This window comes from Triturus cristatus, chromosome 7 (genome assembly GCF_964204655.1).
Source record: "Triturus cristatus chromosome 7, aTriCri1.1, whole genome shotgun sequence".
Lineage (NCBI taxonomy): Eukaryota > Metazoa > Chordata > Amphibia > Caudata > Salamandridae > Triturus > Triturus cristatus.
Window position 1 is genome coordinate 1,122,641,800 of NC_140590.1, and position 23,937 is coordinate 1,122,665,736.

Genomic DNA, 23,937 nt, shown 5'->3' on the forward strand with positions numbered 1-23,937 from the left:
CTCCAACCATTGCACATTGCACTTATTTAAAACGCCAGTACGCGCCCCAGTGCTCAGGGCCAGTCCTTCTTTTGCTGTGTTGGCATATATTGATTTCAGGAGCCCGTGTGCTCCATGGGGACATGTTTGTTTTCTGAGCAAGATGGCTCCAACGTGCGGCACATTGGTTTCCTCATATTTGACTCCACAGCTGCGCAGCACTTAGTGCCAGCTGCAGCGTTTAGGCACTGTTCTTGTCCCCAGCTGCCCAGCAAGTAGTGGGCAGCTGCTACGTTTAGGTTCTGGTGCAACCTGGACCCTAATGTGATTGACGTACTATTGTGTTTTAATGCTTTGGGTGTTTGGAAATGTACTGTGTGTAGTATGTTTTATGCACCCTGTGTTAATGCTTATGGTGTTAGGAAATGTACTGTATGTAGTATGTTTTGCGCATCCTGTGTTTTATACCTCTAGATATGATTTCTGCATAGGAGGTTGTTTTACCTGTTTAGGTTTATGTTAGGGAGATTATACTTCCCTGTGTGATGTACGCCCCTAGTGTAATTATACTTAGGAGATAGAGTCTAATGCGTTAGACTTGTGAGAGATTGCATAATGTGTTTATGCCCCTGTGATGTATACAGGATAGGTTTTATACCTGATTATATTGTAATACTGCTGAGATCATTATTGTGCCAGTAGTTACTGGTTGTGCTCTACAGTTATAATTTGTGTTACAGTTGGTATATGTTCTACATTTACAATTGGTGATTTGTGCTAATTCTGACAGTGGTCCAGGTGGCCCTGTCTTGTGTAAATAGTCCCCTGTAAAATTCTGCCCAGTGCCAGTTGGCACAGTGTAAATTATGTGATTATCATCTAATGTGTTTATTATAATAGAAAGGCTATTTTTTATATATAACCTTGTGTGGAGTTTCCTTTGTGGTGGGCCTAGGGTGTTGTTGCTGTGTGAGCGCGCAAACGCTTTACACATTGCCCCCGGGATAAGCCTGACTGCTCGTGCCAACCTACCAGGGGGGTGAGCAGGGGTTATCTTTGGCGTGTAACTCCCCAGCCCTGACTTAGAGTGGTGGTCTCTGCATGACTTTGGCGCAAGCCTTAGCCAACCAGAGATCCCATTTCTAACCGATCCTTTAGTCCACTATTCACAGGAGAGGCATTTGCATAGGGGCGTCATATGCCCTTGTGGGATATTTTTAGTTTCTCTTTATGCTGATGATATTATGCAGGGTGTAGTGTTTTGGTAATGTTTCAACATCCATATCAATAGGAATAAATCCTAATTATTTCCCCTCACAGATGCGACTGTCCCTTGCAACCTCGAGTTTCCCCTGCAAAGGTGTCCAGACTCAAATATTTAGGCATTTAAGTTCACAGAGACCACTCTGAAGTCATAAGCTGCAAATACAGGACTGCCCTAAGCAGACTTGAGAGTCAGGTAGAGCGATGGATTAAGCTCCCATAATGTATGGTTGGGTGGATAGCTATTAAAGAAATTATTGTACTGCCTCAATGTTTTTTTTTTTTTTTTAAACATCCATATTGCTCTTACTAACAATTTCGTCATATCCTTGCGCAGTCCTCTAATTCAGTTAATATGTGCTGCTTCCCAGCCTGCATTAGTTGGGAGGTCCTTATGCTTCGTTATGAGTGTGGTGGTTTTGGTGTTCCTGATTTTTGACTATACCTTTATGAAGTTCAGGCCATTATGCTTATTATCACTAGTATCATCCAACAACCTGTCTACCATTTCCTAAGCCCAAAGGGCCTTGCTACCACACCTTCCATTGTCCTCTATATAGCCTCAGGGCCTTCCTTATGATCCTAACTTCTATGATATCTCAGCGGTGACACCCTAGACTCATCAAAACTTCCAATGATGAAGAATCCCATGCTCCCGCTCACTTTAGAACAACTGGTGCAGCGCCATCCTCGTGCACACAGTTCCACTATGGCTAAGAGAGGACAGTCTGCAATTATGGTGAAGTTCATATTCCACCAGTTACATTGTATACTATGTGAAGCATTACATGCCTGTTGTGTCCTGCGAAACACATTCTAGTGTCTCGACAGGCACTGATTTAGTAGCCACTCCCCTATGGGAGTGGGCACACATAAACACCACACCCATTCACCACCGGTGTCACTAGTGACGTGACCCGGCTAATGAAAGAGCCAGAGTGCACATGCTCGTGGCCAGTTAAATAACGACATTCACGGTGTCTGTGTGATTTCTTAATCAGCATGTGGGCCTAGAGCTCACAACAGCACATTGGCGACGAGCGGGTATTGCCCCGCGTGTAGGCTTGAAGCTGTTTGGGGCCCGCATGGAGGAAATGTGGCTTGAGTTGAAGGCCCACCCTCGTACTGACCACTGGCTGAATGTGGCATGGTCAGATGTTGGCTATCCAGAGCCTCCACCAACGAAGCTGTCACGACCCTCCTACTGACCGGGTGAGCCGCAGGAGGTCCAACGGAGTAAAGAGAAAGCAAGCTAGCGCTGTGCCAAGGCTGACTCCACATCACCAACCCTCCCATGAACAGCGAGGAAATGCCCACTCCAGGAGTTCCAACAGTGGCAGAGCGAGAGACCAGGCGGTGTGGTGAGCCAGAGGGCCTGCAGGGTAGGAAATAGTGGATCGGTCCGCGGCCGCACCGAGGGTGAATATGAAGCTTCTCCACATCGATCAGAGGTGAGCCTTCACGCCTGACACTGCCCGCAGTGGGACAGTGCGCTGCCAGCGAAGCAGCTGCAAGAAACGGCAGGGCAGCTGCCCTTCACCGCAGAACTTCCCTTGTCCGCAAAGTGCCAGCAAGCCCCCTACAACGGCCCACATTGTTGGGCCAGCAAAGAAAAAGGACAGCCTACCTTGCCTCCGAAGTCGGCACCCATCTCCAGCCCTCGCGGTGCTCGCAGTGTAAGGAGAGACCGTCGAGGCATCATTGAAGAGATGCAGCGCTGACATCGGTGAAGAAGGAATTGGGGACGCATCGGAGGGTGGCAGGCCTGAGAGCCCAAAGCACCTGACAGAAGTGAAGGCACGAGAGGGGGCTGGACAAGGCAGTGCTATCACAAGCATGGCTGTCCGTGAACTATAACACCACCAAGCGGGTGTTCGTGGCGCCACATCCCAATCCGGAGGCATCACGAGCAGCGTGTGAGAAAAGCCCCCAGGTGAGACTACTCCATTCACCAGCCAAAGCGACGCGCAACACTGCCTGCACAAGATAGATTGCTGCTACGGCTCCAGTGCTGCCCAGGCTGCACGGGCATCCTCCATACTTTTCAAGGCTTGAAATCAAGGGCGGACTACATGGCCTACAAGGACAGCTGTAAACAGTGCCACCTAGCTGCCTGTTTCAACATTCAACATCCTCTGCATGCTGCGAGGTGGTTAGCGCGGCAAAGCGAGAGACAGGCATAGAGACATGGAACTATGATGAGATGCACCACAGGCTGTATTCCCCACACTTGTCAGCCTGCACTCCTGGCACCAATAAAACTTGCATCCCTCACACCCCATACCTCGCGGTGAAGAGGAGGCACAGGGCTGCTTGGATAGAAGCACTATGGGGAACAGCCCATAAGGCCAGCAGCGACCCTGCCAGCAGAGTAGAAGAGCACAGCCAGAAGCCTATCCAGCACATTCGGCCATCCCAATACCGCTAGCCCGCTGCAGAATCGAGGCAACTGCAGCCTGCAACGAATAAGGACAGCACCACCTAGTGGCTACAGTTTCAAACCGCGCCCCAATCCGCCAATCAAGGAATCTGTAGAAGGCTGTCAAAGGCTCATCCAGGACTAGGGCTGAATGCACCATGAGCCCCCTTAGTGGCAGTAGGCCACTGCTACACCACAGCACCTCAACTCACCTCTACTAAAGGAGCACTGTTCGCCACAAGAGGGTGGAGAGACGCACCAGTACAAAGAGTGCTCACTGAGTTACTGCAGAACCACAGCATCATAGTGGCCAAAATCAGCAGCAGAGAGCCCTGGGACACTATGATGCTGAACTGCCATGTGCCAGAGGGGAAGCACAGAAAGCCCTGTGTGTTGTGTGGAAAGAGATGCTCAAGCAAGCCAAGGCAGATGTAAGTGTGAAGCAAGCAAGAATAATTGGTGCAGAGAGCGCTCCACCAGCGGCGGCCCAACGCAACCACAAGTGAGAAGAGCGCGCCACACACCCCTGGTAGTGAACGACTACCACCGCAAGAAGGAAGAGCAGGCACACCAGGTGCCAGAAGAGGGAGCCCAAGAAAAGATGAAGAATGCGCAGTCCGAGGCACGTGCCGCATGCACCCAGAAGTGGGCCAGCACATGTGCACGCCCAGGAGGAAGAGACCTATCCAAAAGCAAAAAAGCACTGCTGGAATCAGCAGGGAGATCCCATACATCTCCGCAGAAGCAACAGCAATGGAGCCCGGAAGGGGCCAAAGGCAGCACAGTGTCCTCCCACACACTGCCACAAGCAGAAGTCGTCAGTGACCCAAGACAGGCAAGTGGAGAGTCGTACACCACAAGTGGCCAGCAGCCACCACTAGCTCACTACTGCCTGCGAAAGCCATTCCCTGGAGAGGGAACACCCGGAGTAGGAGCTTCGCTTCCTACTGTCCATGGAAGCCATTCCCTGGGGAGGGAACACCCGGAGTAGGAGCGTTGAGAAGCTGCCTGAAGAAGGAGCACCCAAGATGAGTGGCTGCTTGCCATGCAGCTGAGAAGAGCGACTGAAGTTTTGCCTCAGTGGTCCAGAGACCATTGAAGTTCAACGGCCCTGTTGGCCTTGTTAGAACATGGTGCATGTCATTGCACCCGAAAAAGAAGAGTGGAAATTGTGTCACCCCGAAGAACTGGACAAACGCAGGGGTGTCAAAGACAATGAGAGGAGAAGCACGAGGACTCGTAGCACCACAAGCCAAGAACACCTCCAAAGACACCTGAGAGCCACCAAGGCGAATCGACAGCCCTGGCAACAGCACCAAGGGAGAACCACATGTAATCCGCAGCAAGCGCAAACCGCGTCGCTCCCATCACTTCACAGTGAGACCGTCCAGCCCCGAGTGCCGGCAGTCGGAGTCGATTGGCATCCCTGCTCCTGACCGCAAATGCCAGTGGTGCAAGACAAGATTCGCAAGAGGCAGTCATGTGGCTACGACGTCCATCCAGAAACTTCCTCTCCTAGTTAATCATTACCACCTGTCGTCCAGGCCCAATGGCAGCTACGTCATCAGTGCCATGTGCCTGACACCACACTCAGCAAGATATGTGGAAGTGTAACTGGAGGGTCTGCACCAAGAATCGGACAACCAGCTGAGGTCAAAAAGGGAAGTCATGAGTGGCAGGGCCGGACAATGAAGAAAACCCAAGCTACAACAGGAGTGAGTCCTGACACAGCGACAGCAAGGGAAGAGGGGGATAATCCGAGAAGGAACTGGCAACTGCATAGCAGGAGTCTGAGAGTAAGCCGCACAGCCTGCGCAAACCGAGTCTCAAGCCCTACATTTCTCAGCGTGTCCATCACCCCTCCATCATCAAAGTCCCAACAGCTCAAGAAGTACAAGTACATGCATGCAAGTGCCTCCCCAGACAACATGGAGGTACCTGGCCACTCCCTGCCTCAGGTGATCGACTCCAGACTAGACATCTGCATCCATCAAGGCAAGTCATCACACGCCGTTGTCCCGATTCACCACATGGCTGGTGACGCTACCATACCAGTCCTCATCAAGTGCATCTACCGACACCATCTCGGATACACCTGGATTGGAGACCAACACTATTGCCAAACTAGCCAACAAGAAGACTCAGAGGTTTGTGCGAGAGACTGGCTACTGGCTCCTCGGTGGTTCACACCTGCCCCCAGCCAGCAGACATGCAGCCCCATCGCAACCTACCAGCACTCCCGTGGCAAGCCCGATGAAGGGCCTCCCCAGGCGGGAGAGCTGGAAGAGACATTGCCCCACCAACAGGTCACCGGGCACAGCATGACAACCTCATAGAGACTTTAGGCGATCTGGAAATAATCCAGTGAACTGTAACCCTGGACTCCCACCATGATCCTGACGCACCCAATTAATAAACTGTTGTTATCCACCAAATACCATCCTCCATGTCAGCGAAAGGAAGCTACCTGGGAATAAAAGGACATGCTTACACCGGCACGTTCCCAATGCGCAGCTGACGTCTCCAAGCAAGCTTTCTTGCCCTGAGCCACTCGGGTTAAATGATGAGTGCCCGTTGAGATCATCCTGCTACAGTCAGAGTCACCAGTCCCTGTCTGCTGGCTTCCGGATGCCTGACCCAAGAAGCTGATGGAACCTGTGGTGCATATTTTGTTGCTGTTTTATCTCTACAGGTTGAACTAATGAGTTTTTGTTTTTAATTAAAATCTTGGAGGATAGTTGTGTCCTGCGAGAAACGTTCTAGTGTCTCGACAGGTACTGATTTAGTAGCCACTCCCTTATGGGAGTGGGGACACATACAGCCCACACCTATTCACCACCGGTGTCACGAGTGATGTGACCCAGCTAATAAAAGGGCCGGAGTGCACGTGCTCGTGGCCAGTTAAATAACGACATTCACAGTGTCTGTGTGATTCCTTAATCAGCATGTGAGCCTAGATCCCACAACATCACACATGCCTACCCAGCTGAACTGCAATATTTCTCATCACTCTCCCTAGCGATCGTCTCACCACACAGCTAGGGTTGGATTGAGCTCACTGAGTTTAAATCTGCAGAATTCCGTGGAGTTACCAAAAATCTCTACCAAATTCCATGGAGTTCTGCAGTGGGTGAAGTTTTGCTCGGCCACCGCTAGACTAGCACTTGTTGACTAACCGTTAGAAATGGGATTTCTGGCTGACTAAGGCGTGCGCCAAAGCCAGGCAGAAACCACCACTCTAGTCAGGGCAAGGAAGTAACACAAAAGAAATTCCACACATGGTTATATAAAAATAGCCTTTGTATTATCATAACACATTAGAATAGTAAGCACATATTATACAGGGTGTCACCTGGCACTAGGTCATATTTACAAGAGATTATTTACACCTGACCGGGCCCACTGGACCACTGTCAGTACCATCACAAAGTGAACTTAGTAAATGTAGAATTTATCACTCAAATAATCTTTATTTCGGTCAAAAAGGCCTTAAAAGATTCATATAAAACCAATCATTAAAAACATCATTCCCAATGATATAAAATTGCTTAAAAAAAAATACACTGTCACTTTCTATAGAAAAAATGCACAACAATAAAATTAAAAAAGATAAAAACAGTATATACATTTTTTATTTTTTAAATATCTATAGAGTACGAGACAGATTGAATGCGGCAGAAGGTGAAAGAAAATGCATTTGGGTCTCTATATGTGGATGTATGACCTACGCCTTTGCCACATGGCATTTAAGTAACGGGACAAAGCAAAACCAAAGGAAATGATGGACGGAGTGTTGAACATTGCACGCACTCACCCCCAGTCAACTGATCTGGGTTTAATCCATCACCATTCTTTAGCCCACTCCGCCACCCCAGTTCAGACATGGCCATATGCAAATCAGTCTGACCCTGTGCCTCATGGGAACAGTCCAGCCCGAACTACCAAGCCATGTCTTCCCTGGACCGGAAACAAGCTTCCTAGGACCGGTTTCTGGCATTTCAGCCGTCTTCAGCCAGGCTTGCTTGAATCCAGAGGCAAAGTGAGCAAGGGACTCACGTCTGAGCATACCCTGCCAACTTATGGCGAACAAAGCAAAACCAAAGGAAATGATGGACGGAGTGTTGAACATTGCACGCACTCACCCCCAGTCAACTGATCTGGGTTTAATCCATCACCATTCTTTAGCCCACTCCGCCACCCCAGTTCAGACATTGCCATATGCAAATCAGTCTGAACCTGTGCCTCATGGGAACAGTCCAGCCGGAACTGCCAAGCCATGTCTTCCCTGGACCGGAAACAAGCTTCCTAGGACCGGTTTCTGGCATTTCAGCCGTCTTCAGCCAGGCTTGCTTGAATCCAGTGGCAAAGTGAGCAAGGGACTCACGTCTGAGCATACCCTGCCAACTTATGGCGAACAAAGCAAAACCAAAGGAAATGATGGACTGAGTGTTGAACATTGCACACACTCACCCCCAGTCAACTGATCTGGGTTTAATCCATCACCATTCTTTAGCCCACTCAGCCACCCCAGTTCAGACATGGCCATATGCAAATCAGTCTGACCCTGTGCCTCATGGGAACAGTCCAGCCCGAACTGCCAAGCCATGTCTTCCCTGGACCGGAAACAAGCTTCCTAGGACCGGTTTCTGGCATTTCAGCCGTCTTCAGCCAGGCTTGCTTGAATCCAGTGGGAAAGTGAGCAAGGGACTCATGTCTGAGCATACCCTGCCAACTTATGGCGAACAAAGCAAAACCAAAGGAAATGATGGACGGAGTGTTGAACATTGCACGCACTCACCCCCAGTCAACTGATCTGGGTTTAATCCATCACCATTCTTTAGCCCACTCCGCCACCCCAGTTCAGACATGGCCATATGCAGATCAGTCTGACCCTGTGCCTCATGGGAACAGTCCAGCCCGAACTGCCAAGCCATGTCTTCCCTGGACCGGAAACAAGCTTCCTAGGACCGGTTTCTGGCATTTAACGGGAAACAGAAAATACCACTGATTGGGAGGTGTCACTTTTTAAAACCCTATATGCTTGTTCATACTGCCTGAGCCCCAGGTTTCTGCATAATTGAATAAGCCATCTCTGTCTAATGTTCTTATAGAATGGGCAAAAAAAGAAAACATGGGGCACAGATTCCTCATTTGCACCACAGGCTGGGCATTCTAGCAATTTGTCGCCAGACCATTTGGATGTAAAAGACCTAAGAGGTAGCGTGCCATGCCTAAATTGTACATAGAGTTTCGTTGCTTGGGTGGGAACAATTTCATCCAAGAAGGGCTCAAATTTATAAAAATCTTTGTACATAAGAAACTCTAAGGTTCGGGATCCCGGTACTGAGCTAGAGATAACTTCTTCATACCGATGGTTAAAATAAAGATTCTTCAGGTCAGCTCGGGACAGATTCATACATGTTATCTCTGGATTACTCAAGAGGCCCGAAAGACCCGTCCTATTACTCTCTTCCCTTATATAGACCAACCATTGGATTTTATGTGATTGATGATATCTCATAAATTCCATTAGTTCCTTTCTAAAATATCTCAATTCTGGGGTAGTCCATAATCTGCGCCAGTATAATAGTGGTCGAAGACCAATTACCTCATTTATAGCATTGATATCTAAATCCATTCTAAGTGGAATAAGAGGAGTGCTGGCTGGTAGGGACAATAAAGATCTCAGAAAGCGGTTTTCCACCATAAGAATATCTTCAGTTCTGCAGTGGCCCCATAACTCTGCACCATACAAGATGGCCCCTCGGGCTTGCGCTTTGTAGATTTCCAAAACAGGGGCCACAGGTTTGGAGGTAGATTCCCGATGTAATTTTTGCACCCCCCCCTGTTAACTGTGCCAGTCTAAGTTTGGCCTTGAGTATCTGTGGGCCCCACTCCATGTTGTCATTAAGGGTGATCCCAAGGTAGTCAAATACAGCGACCCTGTCTAAAACTATGCCATTCAAAGATGGGCTGGAACAAATAGTCTTCGGTGGATTACAGATCATATATTTTGTTTTTAAGATTTTAATTTCCAGCCCTCTTATCTTACAGAAGCTGGCAAAGCTATCCAGGGCACGCTGAATTCCCATCGGGGATTTGGACAAAAGGAGGGTATCGTCTGCAAACATTAAGGCCGCTACTTGCTCGCCACATAACTTGGGCACATAGATAATTTTAGTAGCCCTAAGATGAGCAATTAGGGCATTAACAAAAAGACAGAATAGTGTGGGCGCCAAGACACATCCCTGTATTACACCCCTATTGACCACAAACCTGGGAGTTAGTACACCATTTTTTCCGCTTCTGACCTGTGCATAATTGTCAGTATGGAGTCTCCTCAAGATATTTAGAAGATAGGATGGTATCCCCATATCTGCCAAAATATCCCACATGATGTCCCGGGGTACCAAGTCAAAAGCGGTTTTAAGGTCGACAAAGATAAGGTAGAGGCTGCCACCCTCCACCTTAACAGTCTTCCAATACAGGATTTGCAATCTAAGGAGTTGATCAACAGTTGATGTTTTTTCCCGGAACCCAGCTTGATAAGGGCTGAGTATCTCCGATTCCTCCCTCCAAGTCTGAATACGATCTAATATTATTCGGGCAAACAGTTTTTGACTCACATCGATAAAACTGATCGGGCGGTAGTTTGCTGGGATTAATGGGCATCCCTTTTTAAATATAGGGACGATTTCTGCTCCCAACCAACTTTCTGGTATGGGCGAGCCCTGCAGTATGGCATTGAACAGAATACAGAGATACGCAGCCCCTTGTAAAGGTCTCCCGGGATATTATCTATGCCAGGGGCTTTCCCTGTCGGGAGTCTTCTTATTGCTCCTTCCACCTCCAGCAATGTAATTCTTATGTCCATTTCTACATTATAGATGGTTGCTATCAGGATATCTACTGATCTAGACTTTGAGTAAATACCGCTAGTCTGAACTACTAACAAATCTTTAGGTTCTCCATTTTCCTTAGAGTACAGCGCCCCAAAGTGCTCTATCCATCTTTCTGGTGCAATATTCGGCTCTGTGGCAGTAAATCCCTTACTGCTGCCAGTTCTTACAATTGCCCAAAATTCCCGGAGATTTCTACTCCCCAGCGCATTTTTTATGTTCTCCCATCTGTTACTTTCCCATTGTTGCTTTGCCGCGGCAGTTACCCGCTTATATTCCTGTCTCCTTAATTTAACTAGAGATCTTGACGGAGATTTAATTGCCTCAAATAATAAGGACTTTGCTGCTTTGCAGTTATTATCAAACCATGAATGAATCATTCTGTTTGACCTACGTCCAGACATTGCTAGATTAAGTAGATCACCCAGGGCACCAACCAGTTTCGGATGTATTGTAGTTATTTCAGACCCCCTGCTCTTGTCCAGTTTCATTAAAATCATTAATTTCCAACAAAGCACTCATTTTATCCGGCGATTGTTTTACCATGGGCCATTTCAGTCTTCTCCTATTATTTGTAATATTCAATTCGCTAGTCTGTCTTAGTATGCCCCCCACTGAAATGCCAGTATCTGGCAATCTCAGATTTAGTACCAGGGTGTTATGATCACTGTCACATCGAGATAGAACTTCAAAATCAATTACCATAGGCCATGATTTGGTCTCTACCATGATGTAATCTATTAGTGATGATTGACCAGGACGGTTGAACGTGGCCCTTCCCCTGGTGTCAGAGTGGGTCCGACCATTGCAGGCTCTCAGTAGAATTTATCATAAACATAGAACATCACCAGTGACTACTGGTAATCACTGTACTTAACATCGGCCTGTAACATAAAGTACATTATGCACAGCATCACACCAAGCGCACATGACATTCGGTGCCAACCTCACCATCATAAACACATGAGGCAATCACCTCACCAGTCTAAACGCATTGGACCCTAAGTACCATTACATTAGGGAATAACTCTCACTAGCATAAAACATAATATGCGAACCAACCTCATAATCATAAAACACATTTAGAGGTATAACACAGGGTGCGTAAATCATACTAAATGAATAACATTTCCTAGTACCACACTCACATTAGAAGTCTAAAGCATTAGACACTAACATCTTAATCATAACTCACATTAGGCATAATCACATGAACATAAATCACATTAGGGCCTGATGCCCTACACAACTCACAGTCCCCCCCTGTCCAACTGGCCATCTCAAGCAGGGCTCAAATGCCCTATGTCCCAAGAGTCAGGGCTGCTGCCTAGGCAGCGAAGGTCAAGGGTGCGCCACGGCACAAAACCTAAACGTTGCAGCTGCCCACTACTTGCTGGGCAGCTGTGAAAATACTGGGGCAGAGGAGTGCATCTCACTCCTAACTCAACAACCATGCCCCCCCCCAAAGAACAACCTAAATGCTGCAGCTGCCCACTACTTGCTGGGCAGTTGTGAATCTCCAAATGAGGCCTGGCACCACTGTGCCGCTTCTGTCCCTCTCAGGGACTGCTAAAATAATATAGCCCTGTCATTGCAGTGGCCCGCAACTGTGGCACCGCTGTGAAGAAAATAATGAACTGGCACCACTGTGCCTGGGGACACCCACTGGGGCCCCTTCAATCAAATTAGCCCATCGGTGCAGCTGCCCGCTATCATGTGGGGCAGCTGGAAAAATCTCATAGGCATGGGCACCGGGGCGGACACCGACAATGTGCCCCGACACACCCCCAATAACCAAGAATGTCCGTGTGAACCCCCACCGGGCTCTTTCTGCAAAACATGCCCCCTTGTTGGAGCGGCCCACAACGGCGGGACTGCTCAGGCACCAACACTGTGCCTCCCGCCTCACTACTTAAGCCCCACTCACCGGGACTTCACCTGGAGCCGGCGAGGCTCCGGATGGCTGGGGCTGCACGCGGGGCTCTCTGGCAGCCTTCCTTCACCCAGGCCCCATCCGGTGACCCGGGACTTCTGCACATGAGCAGCTGAACGCGGGGCTTCCCCTTGGTCACGGGAGCCCCGCTCAGCATCGATCTCTCCTCCTTCGAGGAAGCCCCACCCACGAGAAGCACAGCCTTGTTCAGCTTCCAGGTCGCGCTGGGCAACGGCCCGGACAGATTCCTCTGGCAGCTCGAGCCGCGGCGCTGGAACTCAGGGTGGGCACCCGCCATGAAATAGCGGCATAAGCGGGGTGGGCATCTGTGAAACACAGTAAAATGTGGGGTGGGCACCCACTTTGGATAACATCAATTTTGCGCCATGTACAGCGGGGTGGGCACCCGCTCTCCATTAATTACAGCGTGCGGCCATTCCCTCGGAAAAGGGGCAGTGGCACAGCGCTGCGCAGCCCACGCTCCTGTCAGAGGTTCTGCTAAAGGGAACCAAAGCGCTCCTAGAATAAATAAAGCGCTCTCCCTTAGGACAAGGAAAGCGCCTTGCTGCAAGGGAAATAAAGCGCGACCAGGGCGCTAGGACAGCATCAAGCCTTGGCAAACTAAAAGGAAAATCAAAAGGGTCCAAGAAGCAGTCCTCCAGGCATCCTGGGGCAGGGCAGGGCAGGGCCCAGGGAGGCACGCCTTCCCCTGAACCCCAGCAGCAGCATGCCCCTGGTAGATTCAAGTCCACAAACAAGAACATTTTCATGGGGTCACAGCCCCTTCTTTTATACAGCATTTTCCTTTGTTCTGCAACTGTAGGGCAAGGGGAGAACCAGATATAACTGGTTCAGGAACACTTTGTTTGTCTCAGCTCCTCTCTCTATTCACAGGACAGGCCAGGGACATCAGACGCACCACAGGAGGTGGGGCCAGCATTGTGAAGGGAAGGCCCAGCCCCATTCAGGTCCCAGGTGCAACTCCTCCCTCCCATCTACATGCAGATCTCCCCATTCACCACCGGGCAGACTCACCCTGACTCCTGGAATTCCCCAGCCCTCCCAGCTCCTGTCAATCACAAGCCAGACTGGCAATTCACATCACACAGCACACAGACATGCCAACTTCTAGAAGTGGCACTTCTCCACCAGTCACAATAAATCTGCGCACACCATTGCGCAGCATTTATTCTCAAGAGTTTGCACATACCAAACTCGCCCCTGCACTCCTCTCACATTAGGAACTACCATGGACACACATATCCCCTCTCACTAAATGTAACACAGAGCGCACGCACTTTACACTGGGACACAGTGCTAAAGTGCCCAGAGACCTAAATCCACTACCACCATTAGGGTCAAGTCCAACACTACCTTTACTTTTAGCCATGTCGAGGAAATGAAATCTGAATCATCCGTACATTGGCAGTGAGGGAAGACTCAAACCACAGTCTAAAATTGCTTGATAGCCTGTTATGTGAAGATATTTTTCTCTCTTACGTGTTCAAGGAATCAAGGTGAACATAAACAGTGTGCAGACTTTGGTCTTGCTTCGTCCTCTTCTGTTCCTTGACACAAAGGCGCCATCTACTGGCCAATATCATGACACTCACTGACCTTTGCAAATTGTAAATATATATGCACCCAACCACCATTTTCAATTGAGACAAATGCGTACAAAAAACAAATCTTAGTGTACACAGTGTCCACATTTAAAAGAATTCTAGTAAAACATACATTATGGCTGATTGCAGCGCTGATCCTTTACAAATTACACATGTCTATTCTCCTCTTTCCTGCCAAGTTTTTCTGATCCTTAAAAAAATTAACTTCAACTTTCTATGGAACGAAGACAAACCTAATCTTAATTTCACCAAATTCTGCACCGGCAGACAATACAAACGTACTAAGGTCCAGCCTCGGTTTTCAATGCAAGAAGTAAATAAACTTAAGTGAATAATAATCTTTCTTGTTTCCTTTCCACACTTTTTTCTCTTATGTTTTCAATTTACATGAGTTAAAATTTTTGTGTATTTTTTTATCATTTATGACCTCTGTAATATCAACTGAAGTAGAAATACACAATTAAAACATGATTCCTAGATTGATGTGTGTGACCAAGCAGTAGATTTTTTTATTTTTAATGAAAACATTTGTGTTCCAAAACTCATATCATAAATGTTGGTTTGTTCACTTTTCAAAACATTAAAGGGACTGATGGGAACCCGGGGCCTCAGATCTACTCACATCTAAGTCACAATCAGTCAAGGTACACATCGAGCTCTGGTTGGGGCAATTCCCAAAAGAAGCACTGCACTGCACTGACCAATAACCACAAAACATGCATAACTGCTCCATCTAATAGGCCTCAATGAAGGTGTTTTGCCATTTACAAGCTAGTCCTCAGTAGACATCCCCAGCCATCACTCATAAAAGCCGCTTTCACTAGAAAGAACTGAACCCCCACAAAAGCATTTTTTGGCAACCTCCAAAATGGGCCCATTGGATAACATTGGAGAAGGGCACCTCAAAAACAATTTGATTTCTTCCATTTCCAGTTGTCCCATTTTTTTCCACACTTCGAGGGACACAAACACCACTAGTCCCCCATTACCTTACCAAGCCACATCCTGATCCGATCATGCTAAAGGGTACGGCTTTTAAGATCAACTGAGCTCAAGCCCACGGAATATCGGGAATGATGCCAGGGGAATGGGAGGACTCCCATAGTTTCTAGGATTTTAAGGGGCAATGCAGCAGTAGAGATTTTCCCATTTCCTGTGCGGGGGCACATGCTGGGATCTAGTCTAGGCCCTAAAGGGGCACTACCATGCTGGAAAAAAGCAAGCATCGGGGTGGGAATGGGATGGAGGGGCTATGGAAGTGATTTTGCGCTCATGAAGCATAGGGAACTTAGACAGATGTACCCAGCAGGTTTGACTTAGTTTTAAAGGTAGATATGCTCACTCAATTCGAGGAATGTGGGCTTCAGGAGGTATTCTCGGACACCCCCTCTTGCATCCGCAAACTTGAAGGAGTTGGATCTTGCACATTGAATGCGCTAAAGTGTCATGTGGCTGTCATGAAAACGTTAGGAGGGGTTCACTAGGCATGCATACGATAATATGCAGAATGTCAATGGAGAGGGATAAGTGACAGAGTATCCTTACTGCCAAGATAGTAGTCTGCCATCCTGATTTTTAAGCAAGCAGACCATTGGTGTAGCCTTGGTGAAGGCTACTCTTAATCTGGCATGGTTACAGCTCTCCCATCGCTCAACTGGGCAAGTTCCATCTGAGGCTGTCCTCTAAATCTGAGCACCAAATTTAGTTGAGTAGACATACAGGTCAGCTTTCACTGCCCGTCACCATCTGGAATACCCTGCGGTAATGGGCAGTAGAGATTGTTTAATACACACTCCGGATGAAAGATAACTCCCATTGAGAGAGGGGCATTTTAATAATCTTATTTTGAAAAAGAAAATCTGGCTTTAGAATTTTATTTGAAAAATGTAATATACATTTGATGGACAGCTCCATAATGTTGATAGAGTTGTGCATCAAATGTAAAAAAGAATTTACAGGAACTGCTGTGTTAACACCAGCTTGGTGGTCATTACTGGATTTGGCAGGTGGAGTTGTCTCAGCATGGTGGACGTTTAGCCCTACACCAAGCCAATGGAATCTTTTCTATCCACCAAAATGTAAATCTGGGCCTTAGTAAAAACTACCATTTTTTTGTAAACCAAACACTCGGTGGTGTCCAGCGTTGTGTAACTTGAATATATTCTGCTTACTTTCCCATAATGCCCTACAAACCTTGAAAGTGCTTACGTGGCTAAGATCACTCATTTATTCCCATTTTGATGCATGTGCAGACTGCTGACATTTTGAGGTTATTGTAAAAGCAGCCCGTTGTTGCAGAACTGCTTTTAAATGTAAATTATGTACAAACTGGATTTTGGTGTTAGGGGCACTTTATAATGGATAAACTACAATATTTTGACATATTAGGTTTCCCCAGGGTCTCCCCAGGTGTCCCAGGGGTGGTGGATCAGGTACTTATAAGGAGAACCCTTATACAAGATGTTTTATATGCCTGGAAAATAGAGACATTGCTCACTACACTTCCCACATTGTAGTAAAGTGCTTTCCAAAATGGACTTCTATGCTAGGAGCAGTGTGGAGTGAGTGTCTACATTATTTTGGTATATTCAGGCCCCCTAAAGTCTCCTATATGTTTCCCAGGGGTGGGACTCATGTAGTCCGAAGCAGGGGCCTTATAAACGCAAGTTTTATACACCCTGGTGTTTGAGAAATTGGACAATTCATTTTCCCCATTGTAGATCCCCAGCCTTATAGGTTAACATTGCATTAGTTTATGAATTCATAACTACCGCAAGGCACAACTGAAAAATCCATGCAAGGACTTCGGAGAATAGAATTGATCATTCCAACAATATGTTGTTATTGAACGTATCCTAAAAATGAATAGAAATGAAGTTATAAAACCTTGTCTGTAAGCCAAAATTCAGCCTTCCAGTGGGCTGCCCTGATTAGTCAGAGTTATGTGGGTTAGCCAGGATGCTTTGATGAACTGATAAGTCACACCCCAGGAGAAAAGGCTGTCTCTTGTAGGAGGACGCGGCTCCACTGGAATGCCAGAGCAGGGGGTAGGGGTTGTAAAGCATCATTTTCGAAGGTGAAAAGAGACAGCCAGGTCCATCTACCCCCTTCCACTCTGAACCCAGATGGCAGGCCTAAGGAAGGACTTTTCAGATGTAGGAGGGAGGGGAGCTATGGAAATGAGCCATCCTGGAGGTTGGTTTGGATAGCTCATGCTTCTCTGCTGAGACTTCTGCCACATTGAATATTGGAAGAATAGTGCTTTCTGGGAGACCATTGTGCCACACCTTGGAGGAAATGGTCGTGCTCTGGGGTGTTTCCCTGCACCTCATTGGACAGGAGTGCCCTCCTGTTTGACCCCATAGAACACTGAATAAGTGAGAGCGGCAGAGCATCTCAGATTTGCTGCTTCAATCATGAGAAGAAGAAGGGTCCATGCTGGAAGTTTGATTTTCACCAACCGGAACGGACTAGACCTGCTGCACATTCTGGAACTACAGCCCCATGGACCTAACTTGCTTCAAGAGGTATAAGGAGTGGAAACCATGCAAGCTACAGGTTAACAGAGCTCACATTGACCATCACCACCATGAGTGCCCAGCCTGGAGTGCATCCAGTGGATTTGTAAGGGTTTGATCCAAGTGGAACTGAAGTCCCAAACTTTCAAGGACCATCTTGGAGAATCCAGACCCTTTTATTGTGTTTTGAACACTTTTGGACCTCAAAATGAACTTCAGGAAGAAGTTCCAGAAGTTTGCAAAAGCTTGTAGTAACTTTGGAAAAAAGCTCCATAAGTGGACAAATTCAACCCTGCCAGCAAAGCCGGCGACCCTCAACCGTGAGCCAGCCTGCCCTCCAGATTTGTCCTGCTGAAAAGCTCTGGAGGTCTGAATTCGAGAGTTTGACCAGGAGCTCTTCTAAAGCCAAGCCAGCAAACCCTCACTGAACTTGGCCTGGTGAAGAGCATATAGGGACCCCAGGAGAAAAAGCTCTGTAAAGGTTTTTAAGTCTGAAGGTAAAAGTCTTGACCTGCTCCAACTTTGAGAGTCAAGCCACCCACCTTCAAACATGATCCAGCCTGGATCCCTGGTTCATTCCCCTGGAAAGGTCCGGATGTCTGATTTCATAGTTTGACTGAAAGGCAAGCCGGCGATCCTCACCAAATCCGGAATCGTGGAAAGCATTGAGGTACCGCGGCAGAAAAAGCTCCAGAAAAGTTTCTAAGTCAGAAGGTAAAAACTTTGACCGAGGCCTACCGTGAGGGGTTACTGCGCAGGTCTACATTGTAGTCAGCCTGAAACTTTGACTTAGTCCGGGTTTAGCACAAGCAGATGTCCTAATAGGCGTATATAGGTTTCTAGGCGCTAAATAGTGCTAAATCTTTGCAAGTTCATATCTCCAGCTTCCTACATTGAATATATTCATTTTTGTGTCATATTAAAGATAGATGTATTTCCTATTTTTATAAATTGGTGTTGTGTCTTAATTATTTAATTAATTGGCATTTTTAAATGCTTTATATACCAGTCTCTGAAGTTAAGCCTACCTGGTCGCTGTCAAGCGACCAAAGGCAGAGCATGGGAATATTTTTCTGAAACCTATTCTGAGCCTGACACTCTGTTAGTGGCCTTATTGCCAGTGATAGATGCATATTTACCAATACTAATAATAGACTTTCCAACAGACATTTCACATTTTTCCACTGAAACCACCATGTTTTCTCAATTTGGTTAGCTGTAGAATTTGCGGCTTGTCTGTGTCACTACCAAGGGAAGCCTATCAAATCCGCACATTTTTTAAAACTAGACAACCATGGTAAAAAATACCTGGTGAGATCCATGCAAGTTACGCACTCCTAGACTCCCCTGATTGTTTTTTTTTTTTTTTTTAAAGATGCCGGTTTGTAGGTTTGCTTAGGTCCTGCTGAGCTAGGGCCAAAACCATAGGGACCATTATTGGAAAAAAAGGATGTGTTTTCTATGGAAAGGGGCCCTTTCCTTTCATTGGTACTAGGCCTACCCACAGAAGTGAGGTAGCATTTTTATCGTCAGACTTGGGGGAATGCTGGGTGGTAAGAAAGGTGTGGCTCCCCACAGACTGCAGAAGTTTTCCTTATAAAAATATGTGGAAAATATTTGTTTTTAGTAGAAAAGTTGGGTTTGCAAAGGTTTCTGGGCACTATTACTGGAGAGAATCATGCAAGTCACACGCCCCTGGATTCTGCTGGTTGACTAGTTTTCAAACTTTTGCAGGTTTCTAGGTTTGCCTAGGTGCTGGTTGAGCTAGGGCCCAAAATTATAAGCTACCCACATTGCAAAAAACAGGTTGCATTTTTTTGTGGAAAAATGTGATGTGTCTATGTTGCATTTTGGGACATTTCCTGTCACAAACAATTGCCATTCACACACAAATGAGGTATCATTTTAATAGATAGACTTGGGGGAATGCTGCATGGTATGAAATTTGGGGCTCCAAACAGATTCCAGATGTTTCCTCTCAGAAATGTGAGAAAAATGTGTGTTTTTAGTTGAAGATTGAGGTTTGAAAAGGCTTCTGGGTAAGATTTCTGGTGAAAGACATGTAAGTCATGTACCCCTGGACTCTCTGTGTTGTCCAACATTTGAAAATGTGCAGGTTTGATAGGTTTGCCTAGGTACTGTTTAAGCTAGGGTCCAAAAAAGACAGATACCCACATTGAAAAAAGGATGTATTTTTAGTGCAAAAATGTGATGTGCCTTTTCCTGTCCCAGGCTCAAGGATTATCCACACAAGTACGGTACGTTTTATAGGTAAAAAAGATGGCAAAAGCCACGCAAGTCATTGCACCCTGGATTTCACTACAATTGTCCCTTCCAAATGTCAGCCAGTGTGTAAGAAAGAAGACAGTTTGAAAAATGCCCTCTGAATCACATGCTAGTATACGTACCCACAAATTCAGAGATATGCAAATAACCACTGCCCCCCAAATTCCATATCTTGTGCCCATTTCAAAAATAGTTTTCCTTGATACCCATTTATTTCACTATATAAATTAGTCTATACGCGGTAAACCTTGAAAATCCATTGTACAGTGCAGCTCAGTTGTTGGCTTTGGATACCTCTGGTTCTTGGAGAACCTACAAACAAAATATATCCCCACAACCAGAAGGATCAAACAGATGTAATGTTATATCGGTTTTGTAAATTAGCAATTGTGACACAAAGTAAAGGATGAACACATCACAAATGGGCAATTTTTCTTACTGCTTTTCAATATATCTTTATATCAACAGGTGGTTTATTTGAGAAACCCTTTCGGGATCTACACATATGACCCCTTGCTAAATTTGGAATTGTGTCTACTTTTCAGAAATCTATAGCTTTCCCGGATCATCCATGTGTTTCACACTTTCTTCCACAAACTGAAAGTAGGTTGAAAGTACAATAAATAGGAAAAATGGGCTGCCTCTCAAGATCTTTGATTCGCCTATGTATGTTCCTGAAAGCTGGGAAGATGGTGTCTTTAATAGAGCAAACCATTTGTTGATTACATTTTATGGGGGAAAACAGACAATTTTATCTATATTTTCCCTATCCCCTGAAGGAAAATCCACAATCTCTGGGTACTTTTAGAATCCCCGGGATGTTGGAAAAAAAGACACAGGTATGGAGTGGATACCTCATGTGGACAAAATGTTATGGAGACCTCAGCACGATCTACAACAAATAGCCAAAAAGGGCTCATCACTGGGGGGAGGAAAGGCCCAGAAAATAATAATATATTAAGATGTGTAACCTTTGCTTGTTCATCCCAGTTTTCTGAACTAGGAACCATGAGGATTACCGTAACCAGATTTCATGTTTGTGAATTGTGGCTGGTTTTCGGTTTTTTTCCTTACTGTCGATGTATTTTGTCACAGGTCAATTTTAATTTTACGCGAAAAGCGTTACAACAAACAATTGATGGACGGAATGCTGATAATGCAGACATTCTCCCCCAGTCAAGAGATGTGGGTTAAATCCATTGTTCTTTTGCCCACTACACCACCCCAGTTTAGACATGGCCATATGCAAATCAGTCTTGACCCTGTGCCTCATGGGAACAGTCCAGCCCGAACTGCCAAGCCATGTCTTCCCTGGACCGGAATCAAGCATCCTAGGACCGGTTTCTGGCTATCAGCCGTCATCAGCCAGGATAGCTTGACTCCAGTGGCGTAGTGAGCACGGGTCCCACGTCTGGGAATACCCATCCCACTTAGGGCGAAAAGCGTTACAACAAACAATTGATGGACGGAATGCTGGTAATGCAGACATTCTCCCCCAGTCAAGAGATGTGGGTTAAATCCATTGTTCTTTTGCCCACTACACCACCCCAGTTTAGACATGGCCATATGCAAATCAGTCTTGACCCTGTGCCTCATGGGAACAGTCCAGCCCGAACTGCCAAGCCATGTCTTCCCTGGACCGGAATCAAGCATCCTAGGACCGGTTTCTGGCTATCAGCCGTCATCAGCCAGGATAGCTTGACTCCAGTGGCGTAGTGAGCACGGGTCCCACGTCTGGGAATACCCATCCCACTTAGGGCGAAAAGCGATACAACAAACAATTGATGGACGGAATGCTGATAATGCAGACATTCTCCCCCAGTCAAGAGATGTGGGTTAAATCCATTGTTCTTTTGCCCACTACACCACCCCAGTTTAGACATGGCCATATGCAAATCAGTCTTGACCCTGTGCCTCATGGGAACAGTCCAGCCCGAACTGCCAAGCCATGTCTTCCCTGGACCGGAATCAAGCATCCTAGGACCGGTTTCTGGCTATCAGCCGTCATCAGCCAGGATAGCTTGACTCCAGTGGCGTAGTGAGCACGGGTCCCACGTCTGGGAATACCCATCCCACTTAGGGCGAAAAGCGTTACAACAAACAATTGATGGACGGAATGCTGATAATGCAGACATTCTCCCCCAGTCAAGAGATGTGGGTTAAATCCATTGTTCTTTTGCCCACTACACCACCCCAGTTTAGACATGGCCATATGCAAATCAGTCTTGACCCTGTGCCTCATGGGAACAGTCCAGCCCGAACTGCCAAGCCATGTCTTCCCTGGACCGGAATCAAGCATCCTAGGACCGGTTTCTGGCTATCAGCCGTCATCAGCCAGGATAGCTTGACTCCAGTGGCGTAGTGAGCACGGGTCCCACGTCTGGGAATACCCATCCCTCTTAGGGCGAAAAGCGTTACAACAAACAATTGATGGACGGAATGCTGATAATGCAGACATTCTCCCCCAGTCAAGAGATGTGGGTTAAATCCATTGTTCTTTTGCCCACTACACCACCCCAGTTTAGACATGGCCATATGCAAATCAGTCTTGACCCTGTGCCTCATGGGAACAGTCCAGCCCGAACTGCCAAGCCATGTCTTCCCTGGACCGGAATCAAGCATCCTAGGACCGGTTTCTGGCTATCAGCCGTCATCAGCCAGGATAGCTTGACTCCAGTGGCGTAGTGAGCACGGGTCCCACGTCTGGGAATACCCATCCCACTTAGGGCGAAAAGCGTTACAACAAACAATTGATGGACGGAATGCTGATAATGCAGACATTCTCCCCCAGTCAAGAGATGTGGGTTCGTGTGGGAGGGTATGCTCAGACGTGAGTCCCTTGCTCATTGCACCATCAGGATTCAGGCAAGCCGGGCCGACGAAGGCTGTGATGCCAGAAACCGGTTCCCGGAAGCTTGTTTCCTTCCCAGTATAAGAATTGGCTTGGTAGTTTGGTTTGCCCTGTTCCCATCATGCACTGGGACAGGTACAGACTAATTTGCATGTAGCCAGGTTCTGAGCTGGGATGGTGCAGTGAGCTAAAAAACGGTGATGGATTAAAACCATGATCTCTTGACTTGGTAAGAGTATTCTGCATCATTCAGAAACTCTGTCCATCACCACCCCCTTTTTCCCAAATCGTTTTTAACCACACTCTGTGTGGGAGGGTATGCTCAGACGTGAGTCCCTTGCTCATTGCACCATCAGGATTCAGGCAAGCCGGGCCGACGAAGGCTGTGATGCCAGAAACCGGTTCCCGGAAGCTTGTTTCCTTCCCAGTATAAGAATTGGCTTGGTAGTTTGGTTTGCCCTGTTCCCATCATGCACTGGGACAGGTACAGACTAATTTGCGTGTAGCCAGGTTCTGAGCTGGGATGGTGCAGTGAGCTAAAAAACGGTGATGGATTAAAACCATGATCTCTTGACTTGGTAAGAGTATTCTGCATCATTCAGAAACTCTGTCCATCACCACCCCCTTTTTCCCAAATCAATTTTAATTTTACAACATTTTGTGGCAAAAATATTTTAGTAAATGGGATTTTTACCCCCAAGTAAAAAAAATAGCGTGCTTTCGCTTGCTATGCTTTCTAACATACAACATTTGTGGTGATAGAAGCTGTAGAAAATGAGACCTCTCTAAACAGGTAAATCTGTCTGTAGGCAATCCATAAAACAGAAAAACTGTGTAAACTGGGATCTTTCAGGTTTTGTGGATGTGCAAACATAAAGATTGGTATAATTTTTAAAAAATACAAATAATTTCTAATCGAGTAATATGAATCCTGAACTAAATGTTAAATATATTTTATAAATCAAACAGGCATGGAAAGGGGTGTGTTTTTGGCAATTCTGGTCTTCTGCTGAGCAAACATTCTGGGAGCCAATGTTGACGTAGCAAGCTGAAGCATCCCGTGACACTGGGAGGAGAACAGCATCTCCCAGTATAAAGGTAGGGAGTGTGCCGGTATAGAATCACTTTCAGACTGAATTGGATATTGTAGCGATAGGCCCAATA